Raw genomic sequence first — 11,536 nt, forward strand, 5'->3', positions numbered from 1 at the left:
GTGTTTAATTAAAAAAAAAAATATATATGCCATTGTAACATTTCCTTTTATTGAATAATTCTAAGAATTGCAAACCTGCTTTTTTCTTCCGCTGTATGAATTTACTACCTGCCTAGAAGGCGGCTACAGAAAAATAAATAAATACAATCAAACCACTAAACCTCTGTAGATGCTTTTTCCATAAAGGTGTAAAGGACACGTGTCAGTTTTACAATCACTATATTAGTTTCTTATACGAAAAGCAGTGGCAAAAATTAAATCACGTGTTTCTTGGATTGACTAAATGGCTGCTTTTTGGATTTCTTTTTCCTATTTTGAACATGTTGCATTAAAAATAGAAACATGAGATTTTTAAAAGGAAAAACTAGTGGAGAATTCTCTCCAGGGCAGGTTTTAACACTTTGGATGAAAGAGACTCCTTAGTCAGAGACTATGCACGTTAGTTAATTATTCATCATGCAGCGTACGTGAGGGTGTGTGTCAGAGTGGTTTGTAGTTCGGAGCCGTGAACTATATTCACAGGCCTGGCGTCAACCTTAGAGCATATTCTTCGGAAAGAACTTACGGTGCAAAAGCACAAAACTCAACGGCCACAGATTTGGACCTCGATGTTCACTCTGCTGCTGCTGCAGGCCGGTTTACGCAGTTTTATTATTACTATAAATAGTAATTACTATAAATAGTAATAATAAAACTCCCTTAGAGTCGTGAGTACAATTCAAGGGATATGAAAGCAGTTGCCGTTATTTTTGAGCGTGATGAGTCATGTGACTTTTGCATCGGCGATGGGCATCATCATAATGCCTCTCACACGGTTAACGGCGTGTATGGAAAAATACGTATGTTGTCTGACGTTATTGGTACATCCAGACAAGCAGAGTAGTTCACGAACAAGGAACCTCACAAGGAAGAATCGCAAGTCTATTCTATTTTCCTTAAATTAATACGCACCTACACTCACGTAAAGATGTTTTATTGCTTTAGTGACGTATATCCATTGTCCCGGTCTGATATATCGTACTATATAGATTATATGACAGCATAAAAATTAACTTTGTCATATCGTATTATAAATGGCATGATACCTCCTGGCTGGGGGGTGGTTTGTAAAGACCTTTGTGAGACTTCACATTTCTCCAGGACGTAGAGTTCTCTGAAAAATAACATCAACAAGCTGTGGCTGGAGTGGAAAGCGGGCCGCTGGAGGCCACTCCCGGACGTTGCTGGTGCTTTGACAGAACCTTAGATGCACCAGTCAACGTGCCAAATGAGAGTTTTGATGTGTATCAAGTGCCATGATTCAAAGGGGGCCGATGTGAAAGTTACATCCTAAAGCTTTATTACCCAGAGTTAAGCGTCCAGGGGCACAGCCCTCTACGAGGCCACCCTCGCCCCGACACCAAGCACAAGCTGGGGAAGCCGCCCCACGTTCCTGAGAACTCAGCTCACTGCAAGCTGGGCGCTCACAGCTCCTATTCATCACGGGAGCGGAATACAGATTTAAAATAGAAGAGATACATGAGGCAGGGTGCTGGAGGGTGCCGCCGAAGCTTCCCCTGACCCCTCTCCAAGGACTTGGGGTGCCTGACCCTCCCAGCATGGGGACCGCCAGCCAGCGAAGCCTGCCCGCCCTGAGCTTTTCACAGGGGTCTTGTTTCATAGGCGTGATTGATGGATCGATTGCCCAAATGACTGAACTCAGTTTTCCGGTCAGCTGATACCACGTGACCCAAAGCCCCCACCGTAAATCACGGACTGGTCTTTCGGCGTGACCAGATCCCCAGCCCTTAGATGGGCAGGCGCGGCCAGCCTCATTCATAACAAAGAGGTTTCTTTCAGCTGTGATGAAAATTACCTCCCAGAAACCAAGGAAAAGGCCACATTTTTTTTTTTTACTGCACACCTAGAAGTGAAATATGGTATTATTTCAAAAGATATTTACAAAAAACCTTATTTCTGGGCCAAAAATTTTATAGAGGAAAAGAATCAAAGAAATGTGGTGAGCATGAGCACAGTGTACCGCAGATAGATGGTGAAGGAAAAGGAGAAATATTCAAACACGAACCTGAATGACTGATATTCACCCGAGAAGTCGAATGGTGGTTTTTGCTCATTCGCTCGTGAATTCAACAACCACAGTGACAGGCTGTTCTGTCTCAAGCACCAGGCGTTTGTGTGTTGAGTAAGACAGAGGTGACTCTAACAGTCCCAGAGCTGATAGTCCAGTGCGTGCCCTGGGAGGGTAGAAAGCCACCACAGAGCCACACGGATTATGCCAAAGTCCCCTTGAGCTGAGGTCTTTCAGGAGAAATCTCACGATCTTCTTAAGGTGTTGAACAGAAGTGACAGAGTTGGTCCTTATTTCTGCTGTCCCTGCCCAAACCGGTGACAGTCAACTCCAGAGCCATTTGCGAAATTTACCAACTGACCTAGTCAAGGTGAAGCGGATCCCTTTGGAACGCTCTACCGAAGGGAAAGCGCACAGAAGTGACATCGCCTCCTAATGACGTAAGGAGACATGCTTTAATAATTTCAATCTTTTAAATAATTTGTGCAGGGTTGTCATGTATAAAGTTACACTGAAAATGTGATGTGACTTACGAACTATTTGGGATATAACAAATAAGCTATGAGGCCGTGATGACGGCACCAAATGTAGAGAACAGGATGATTTTTTAAATAGATCGATGGACACCTGGCGAAAATTAGTAATGTAATAACACTTTTCGATACAGTTCATCTATCCATATTTAACAGCTCCGTTTATGAACTTTTATTCTTAACCGCGTAGGCCTTCGGTTCCCACCAATGGTTGGAATTATTATGTAACGATAAAGTAGTATTTATGTTCTACCGAAACGAAGCAGAAGCTCAAACCGATGACAAAGGTAGGCGATGATGTAGAGCGCATTTTAAATTACAGTTGTAAAATCAAGGTCAAGCATGAAATATTTTAAGCATTCTTCAGTGGAGAAGCAGCTTTGAAGTTTTTATTCATGTTAATGAAATCCTAAGGGTTTGGTAGAGTCCACTCTGATTCTGTGGACTACATTAGAGAAAAACATTGCCTGCCTGACTTTGAATTATGATTTTAGGGAATGGAGATATTTAGAGTGTTCAAAAAAAAAAAAAAAAAAAAGACTCCATTGGCAAAACCCTCTGTTTCCATATCTGCTGAAAGAAAGTTAGCTAACATCGAAGTGATTTGAGTATGTTATTAAAATTCAGTTTGACAGTCATAAATTACATCTCCACAGAGGCAAGGATATTCTTTATAATGTATACATCGGACACAAACGCAGAACGGTTCGGCTGACTGGGGCGGCGCCAGAGACTGACTGTTTTTAAAGGCTGAAGAAACCTCTGTTTTGTACACATATCTACCTCTCTCTTGACGAAAGTGGCTGGATATTTTATAAAAGAAGGAGCTCCTTTCTCTTGAATTCTAACTTCGTCTTGAAAGTCATTCTCACTTCTTTTCCCCACACCCTCTCTCTCAACATTTTTAACTTTAGAATCTTCTCTTTCTAAAACAATCAGCACACGAGGTGTATTCAGATTACGGAGAATCTAGGACACGTACTGAAATTCCATTCGGGCGGGTCACCACCTAGGTCCACTCTTCCCTGTTATCACCACCTGTCCCCACCGCGAAGCCCACCGATGTCTCAGACAGGGGAGCAGAATGTCGGGTGTAGGCAACGTGTCTGCCGTGTCCCAGCGGCATCATCTTGGTGACAAGTCACAGACTCGTCCCTGACCCGGGCACCCTCATGTAGAGAAACGAGGTGTTTGCTGCAGGCTCTCTGAGGTCCTCGCAAGCTCTGACTTGCCACCGTGCTTGTCTGGACCTGCTGTCCCAAATAGGCTGATCTCTTTAAAACGTGAGATTTTGCTTATTTCGTTTAAATCGCCATGCCCTTCGCCCCTCCCCAATTAGAGAAATCCCACCTGATGCGAAAGGCCTAGTTTAATTATTATCCCACACGTGACGCTTCCTTCCACTCTACCACCCAAGTTGAATCCGTTCCTTCCTCCCGGACGATTTTGGCCCTTTGTCCGTGAGGCTGAGTTGATCCATCGTTTCATACTTGGTAGACTACCTTGAGGGAGACGCTACGAGTTTGTCACTTTTTATTTTCCTGCACAAAGCAAGGCACAGGAAACATGGGCTTCCAGTATGCTTTTCTATCACTGCTGTGCCTCTGCAAATGAAAATGTCCAAATACTATCGGATTCGTCATAACCGTCGGCATAGCTAGGTTACGCTGCAGTAACAAATAAGCTCCATGTCCTACAGCTCCTGGGGGTGTGCTCCTCGATGCCTGTCCACTGTGCGTCAGTGGGGGCACGGTTCCCCATTGTCTGCACTCTGGGGACCCAGCCTGACCTTGCAGCCTGTACTTGAGAAGTGCTCAGTCTCCAGGTAGAGGGAAAGGGGACACAGCAAACCAGACATCAGCATTGAAAGATTTTGCCAGCAAGTGTCATGCCCTTTCCACCCAGGTGTCATGAATCAGTAGTCACTCCCGAGGTTGTCAAAGTGCAGATGTTTATTCCTGCTCCGGGGGACTGGGGGCCACAGACAGGGACTCAGTATACGGCCGATTAGAATACAACCTACTAACTCACAGTCCGAAGCAATGCAACTGGGCAATCGCTGGGTTTTGGATGGTGAAATTATATTCGGTCTTTATGCAGTTCTCTTCCCTACAAACTCGGGACTAATAGGTCAGTGCGGACAGGAGGAGAATGGTGTAAACGCTTGAGAATGTTTATCTTATCAGAAAATAGAAAAGACTAGCTGGGTCGATCCTGGTTATCATGAAACTATTCAGTAAAGAGATCCTTCTGGCTTCGGGTAGTAGCCCGCCTGTACAGAGTCGGCACTGCAGGTTGGAGGACAGGCCAACGAGGCAGCAACCCCACGAGCCAGGAGAAACGCGGCTGGATGCTAAGTCAGCGGGGTCTGCCAAGGGCCCACAGGGAGAATCCGCAGGGAACCCAGAGCCGCTCAGGAAGTCCCTGGGCTAGAATTTAATACCGCAGGACTCATAATGTAAAATATGTGAGAAGAAAATGGGTCCATTGCTACATGGTACATAACAGTGGTAGTTAACGAAACCGGGAAAATTAAATTCATGTTTCAAGCAGTAAACTTGCAGAAGAATTAGCATATCAGTCATCAGCCATCGTACCGTCCAGAAGTCGGTTAATCGCGGCTTCTGTTGAACTCATTAACACCTACGGGGGCAAAACAGCAATTAAAAAAATAAGTGTCTCATCACACGAGTCCAAAACCAGTGCACGGTTCCGTGGAAACAGAATTTCCGAGGTTTAAACTTTGCATCCTTTACACGGTACTCGTTTTTAGTCGTTTTGTTTTGTTCTCCATACTAGTAGACGTGATTGTATTTCCTTCTGGAAAGAAACAATAGTAATTCCTACTTTTCACGTTTGTGTTATCAGTCCGAGAAGACCAATCTCTAGAGAGGGTTCAGGGTCCTGAGGCCCATCACTGTCAACAAAAAGGATCATCATCCCCAATGTCCTGCCTTGTGAAATAATGACCAGATTCAAGATTTGAAAATTCATATCATAATACATCCTGGGAAGGACTGGTTCCTCAGAAATCTTACTATAAATGGGAAACTATTCATCTTTAATGAAATCCATAATCATACCTAAATACTTAGACATTTCTCCCCATATTAATTTGTCCAAATCATAGCTATTCACACGAGCAACGCAGCAAAATATGTTGACATTTCAGTCGAAACACAGCCCTTTTACTATGCTCATTCGTAACTTATTTCAAAAGAAATAACCTAAAATAAGTCATTTATTTTAGATTACAAACTTTTATGCTCTCTCTGAAAACAAGAGAAATGGTGAAATAAGGAAGTGTACTGTCTTCGACATCAAATTCATGATATGTTTTAAGCCTTTAAAAAGCTTCGAGATGTTTATTTTGTTGGTCTTTTACTATTAATTACTAGCAAACACCGCTAAAGGCCATTGTTAGGATGTATGGGAGCGTGAGTTTTATACAACTGGCTTGCATGACAATGAAGGGAGGGGTAAATCGGAATGCCGTCACGAGTGACGGACGGGAGAGGGTGCGTCATGTGCACGACGCAGCACACCGAGTGTGAAATGAATTCTGTCGTGAGAATTACCGATTAGTCTTCGATTCGTGTGTTTGGACCCTTTCACGGGAGGGAAGATTTGCTTAGGAGATTTGCTTAGACAGCAGCCCCTGGAAATTCATGACTCAGAGGGTCTCAGGGTGGCAGGAACCCGAAATCTATCGACACAGTTAAGGCTATTATCTCTTTCATGACACTGTCTGGAAAAATATCCTTCCTCATAAATATCTTTACAAGGGTTTTGGAAAATTCGATTTGATTTTCAGTCCCCTGCTCCCTATCCGGGTCCTCATGTCCCCAGTTCACGGCTCCCCTGAGGCTGATCTCCCACTGGGGACTTCAGCTTTTAAGCCAGGCAGACGCCCGCAGACTGGCTCAGGGGCCACTGTCCTTTTGCTGTCTGGAGCATTAAACAAACACATTGCATCACAGACACGAACATGTGCCGAAATCAGCATTCCAACCTTTGAGCTACTCGTTTACTTATTTTATGGATTGCAATTTAGATAAAGATAAAACCGCCAGTGGCCATGTTCGCCTCTGGTGTTCAAGCGAGGACTCTGCCTTTGGCACAGCCTGTCCTGTCAGATGTCAGACATCTGACATACTCCCCGCCTCGTGCCCAGAGCCTTCACCCCCACTCTGCCTCGTCCACACGCTTCCGCGGGGGTTCCCAGCCCCGTGCTTGCGTTTCGCTATTCTTCCTTTCTACGTTTTTTTTTTTCTCATCGACCGTTCCCAGCCTGATTCCTCCTCCAGACAATTCTCCCGTCTTTTAAGAAATCTCTCTTAATTAATCTAGGCTTCCCTGACCCAGATTTAGCCCAGAATTGTACATTGGAGTCAGCTCGGCAATTTAATTTTCTATGTTCAAAGGTAAAACCACACGCTACCGAGTTTATCTCAAGGCGATTACACGAGAAGAGAGACTTCAACATTGACATCCGCGATTGGGTAGGACGGCTAATTCCTGTTCAGATGACCATACGGAGAATGAACGCCGCATATCAAGATGCCACTCAGAGAATGGGTAAGACGGGAAAAGAAATCATCTTTAAACTGACCAAAAAAAAAGAAAGAAAAAATGTAGTTCGTAAGATAGGCACGAAGTCTAGGATGAGCAAAGGGAAAAATCCCAAGTAGAAGTGAAATTTTCTAGAGTTTGTTCCATTCAAGATGAATTTTAAACTATATATATTAAAAGCACAATACAGAGACACGAAGAGAAGAGGGAAATTGGTATAATTAGGACGATTTGTATTAGTCAGAAACGTCTGTGAATTTCACTTTGTGGTTTTCTAATAAGTGCCAGGGTTTAGCACAGCTCGAATCTCCTAAAATACGGGCCAATCGAATTCCAAAAGTAAAATCGAATGGCAGGTAGTCTTCCTCAGTATTTTTTAAAGTCAAATGTCTGGCAGTAAATGAGGGGACCAGAGGAAACCAGCTGAGGGTAAGGGCGGGGAAGCTTTCGAAGCACGGCCAGCTGAGAAGCGTCACTCCTGAACTGGGCACGCCCCGCGGAGCCCGTCACCCGGCTGTCCCGGCCCGAGAGAGAAGAGACCGTGGCCCTCGGCAGCTGAGCCGCGTGACTCTGTGGTGCGTGGAGTGAGGTGACCACGAAAGACCAGAACTTTGCTGAAGGTACGCAGCTGTGATCCAGGTTCAGAATTCTCGATCTCTTCATAAGGGATCCACTGAATGTGAGCATCCCACACTGATGTCACCTTTGAACAGGATTTTACCTATTTCCTTTTCTGCCTTATCAGCATTTTGAAGAAAAAGATCGTGGTTGAACTATGTATTAAAAGTTAGTCTTCGAAATTAGCACACATGTTACATTCGAAGCCCATAAAAAAGAAAATAATAAGGTTCAAAAATTCAGATATCACTTGAGCTGACCTATCTTCCCTGTAATGTGATTTTGTTAGGTACAAAACAAGTTTAATTACCATTTACTTCCTTGTGATAACGTAAAGTCAACTGGTTAGGGACCTTTACTGCATCCGCAAAACCCCTTCACCTTTGCCACGTGACGGCAGAATCGAGATGTGACATCCACCACAGTCACACATCCCGTTGGTTAGGTGTGAGTTACAAGTCATGGAAAGGGGATGCTAGGGGTGCGAGCTCATCACTTTTGAAGTTTGTGTGTATCCGTTACTTATTTGAGGTTATAATTAAAAATAAAAATCGAGCATTAGGATCTCGATTGTAAAATGAATGGACAAATGTTGACAGGAATTTTGGGAAGAGTTGCTGCATTAACCAGCTTTAACCTTTAAGAGACATGTTTCCCCTTCAAACACAAAAATCTGTTCTGATGGTTTCAGAAGGCGGGGGTTATATCACGTCGAAGTCACCGAGGTCACACAGCCCCCTCGCCAGTGAGGATCTGTATTTCCGTCTATTGGAAATAAAACGCGTAAGGCGTCGGTTCCCGACATGATGAATTCAGAGATTGAGTCCGGCTGCTTGCTCAGAGAGTTTCCTCATGTGCCTTTTTAAATGACATTGGTCTCTAGTTATTACTTTCTTAAAAATCCAATTTTTTTCCCAGTAACAATTCCGCTAAAAAATGATAAAGTTACAGTCAGTCACATGGTCATCGGCTCGCACTCTGAGCACAGACATCAGCGCTGTGGTCACAGGATTGAGCCCTAAAATCATTCTTCTTTAATCATTTGCTAGAAAAGCGGGGTGCACGTAAACGTCTACCCGATGGAGCTTCTGGGGGTATCTGCGAGTGTTTGCCATTCCCTTCTACCCCAGGACTTGAGCAGAGCTGCCAGAGGCATTCATTTTCCTTGATTCATTGAAGACCACCTGTTCGCCACCAGCCGGGCTTACCTTGACCTGCTCGTTAAAGAAATGAAACCTGACCTTTCCTAAATTCAAAGATTTATGTTTATTCCTAAAGAAATATGTAATAATAAAAGTGGGAGGCAGAGTTTAGATGGCCTTGTGTTACGAGATAGTAATTTATGGTAAAATCCCGCCATCGTAGCAACAGCTGGATCCCTCCCGGGCTCCAGGCCAGCTTCTGGCTGGCCTCTTGGAGGATGCTTTCTCAGTCACCCTGATGGTTCTCACGTAACGTCAAAGTTCTGCTCCGTGGGAATTCACTTGCTCTAAATTTTGCTCACGGTATGTGTCCCGTTTATGGTTCTCAAGGGCATTTAGTACCTGATTTGTAAAGTAGTTCTCCAAGGTGAGCGTGACTGTTATTTCCGTTGTACAGATGACAGATCTGAGACTCACAGGTTGCTCTATGTCCCTGAGATCAGGCACCTGGTCACAGCGTGCAGCCCGCACTCTGATGGGCCTACTGTGGCCCTTTTCAATAACGCTGCTGCCTGCCATCTTTTCTAAAGTGCATTTTACGATATCCTATTTTAGGTTCTTTTTTTTTCACTGTTCAGATATTTGGTTTCCAACTTCATGTGTTGACACAGAAGCATTCATGATTTATAGTTATTCTATTTCTTAATTCCTAACCGAAAACCAAATAGTAATTCGATTTTTGATATAAATATCTTTTGACTGATTTCTAATTTTTCATCTATTTTTATATTTTATCATATCTGTTATATGTTTCATGTGCAAGGTCTGCGTATAATTTTCCCTTTCTATCCTCAGATGGCCAATGATTTTAATTACTCTGAATGAAAAAAAAAACTGCCTTTAATTTTTTTTAATCTCTTTGCTTACAATAGCACATAGTATGTACTCAATAAATATTATATAAATAAAGTCTTCAAAGCATTTCCCTCCATTAAGCACAGATAGTATAACAAAAGAAATCTTTAGCAAGTGAGGAAAATATTGTCAGTGAAGCGGATGATTTTGTGTTAATTGCAAATAAAAAAGAAGGCAGACTTTCAAGAAAACGAGAAATTCACAAGCAACAGAGCACATAATTGAAAGCTGATTCCATTTGAAAATGCCAGCTTAATCATTTATTCAAACTTGTGATAAAAAAAGATTCTGCAACAAAAAATCACTCTAACATCTACTTTCTGTAAAACATGAGTGACGACCTTTATTTCCTAGGGTTGTTTTAAGAATCAAATTGGGTAAACTGATCGAATCAACTAATATTGGCTATCGGTAGTTTCTTCTAAATCTTGAAATACTCTCAGTGCATTTAGGAAATTTTATATTTGTACTTTTAACGTCAAGTTTGTGAAATAAATGTTAATATTCGTGTTTATGATGGTAGCCATCTGGTACTGTATTTTCGAGAACTGACACATTTGATCACTTTTGAAAAGACAATTCTGAAACTGAATTTTAATTGCTTTTTTGCTGTTTTCCCAATTTGACTCTTGACATGTTTTTTTGCCAGTTTCTCATTAGCTTGGATTTAGTTTCTAATTCTCTTTGAGACGCAGTATAACTTAAGAATGTTCTAAGTACAGGAATTATAGCTACCAACAACTTCTTTGTGTATGTTCTACACAGGCGGGAGAGATGTGTGTCATTTTTACTTCTGTATGCCCAGGATCTACACCAATCCCTGGCAGATCTAAAATTACAACCAGATCTTAAAACGGAAATTAACAAATGTTAATGCAGTCCTCACTTAAAATCGTCCGTAGGTTCTGTGACTTTAAGTGGAAACAGTGTATAATGAACCGATTCTACCCTAGGCTGATTGATATAAACAAGAGTTCAGTTCCTAGGGAAGCTCATGGATGTCACAACAAAATGACATTATCAAAGAACGCGCTGTACAGGCCACATCCGGTGAGGACGCGATGGTTTAACACCCGCTTGCTCAAAATATGCAGTGACGAGGATAATAATGATACAGCCAAACCACCATAGTTAGTTAGTCCGCATTACCAAATGGCTTATAGTTTTCTAAGTATAGACCCGGAGTAGTACCCACGTGGTCATCCACAATCTAACTTGAGGTACACCGAGAGAACGTTCTAGAATGAGAGGTCTAAGAGCCTCATGGGAAGACTTGGAATTGATTAGTTTTGAATCTCTAATGAAGACATTGACAAGCCAGGATGGCTCTGCCGTAGAGGCCTGAATAAAGGTGATACTTAGAATCATACCATTAAAAAAATGTTTAAAGTAACCAGAAATTGTTTGGGCAGTGGAAGATTCGGGTTGAATTGGGCAGCGTTAGGGAAAATAGTCGAGGGCAGTGCTGGCCTGTGTTATATTTATTCCGTGTGTCATCAAATATGAATGAGGAGCAAGGTATAAGAGGGAGAGTTTTTAGCTCAATATAACAATAATGCTGCCAAAAAAAAAACAACAAAAAAAAACGGGAAGGATCGTTTTGGTAAAGGGTGGCTTTTCCCTTGCTTTGCGGTACGAGCTGACGCAGGACAGGGAGGAGCCGTGTGGGGTGGCCCAGCTGTGACCAC

General features: G+C 42.8%; 1 protein-coding gene across 1 annotated transcript in view; it reads right to left on the reverse strand.

Annotated features, from left to right (window-relative positions):
- Positions 1–11,536, reverse strand: part of LOC111729502 (CUB and sushi domain-containing protein 1-like) — a 920,340-nt gene that overhangs the window by 78,200 nt on the left and 830,604 nt on the right. The gene's annotated exons all lie outside the window — the stretch shown is intronic.

This window comes from Pteropus vampyrus, unplaced genomic scaffold, assembly GCF_000151845.1.
Source record: "Pteropus vampyrus isolate Shadow unplaced genomic scaffold, Pvam_2.0 Scaffold264, whole genome shotgun sequence".
Classification (NCBI taxonomy): domain Eukaryota; kingdom Metazoa; phylum Chordata; class Mammalia; order Chiroptera; family Pteropodidae; genus Pteropus; species Pteropus vampyrus.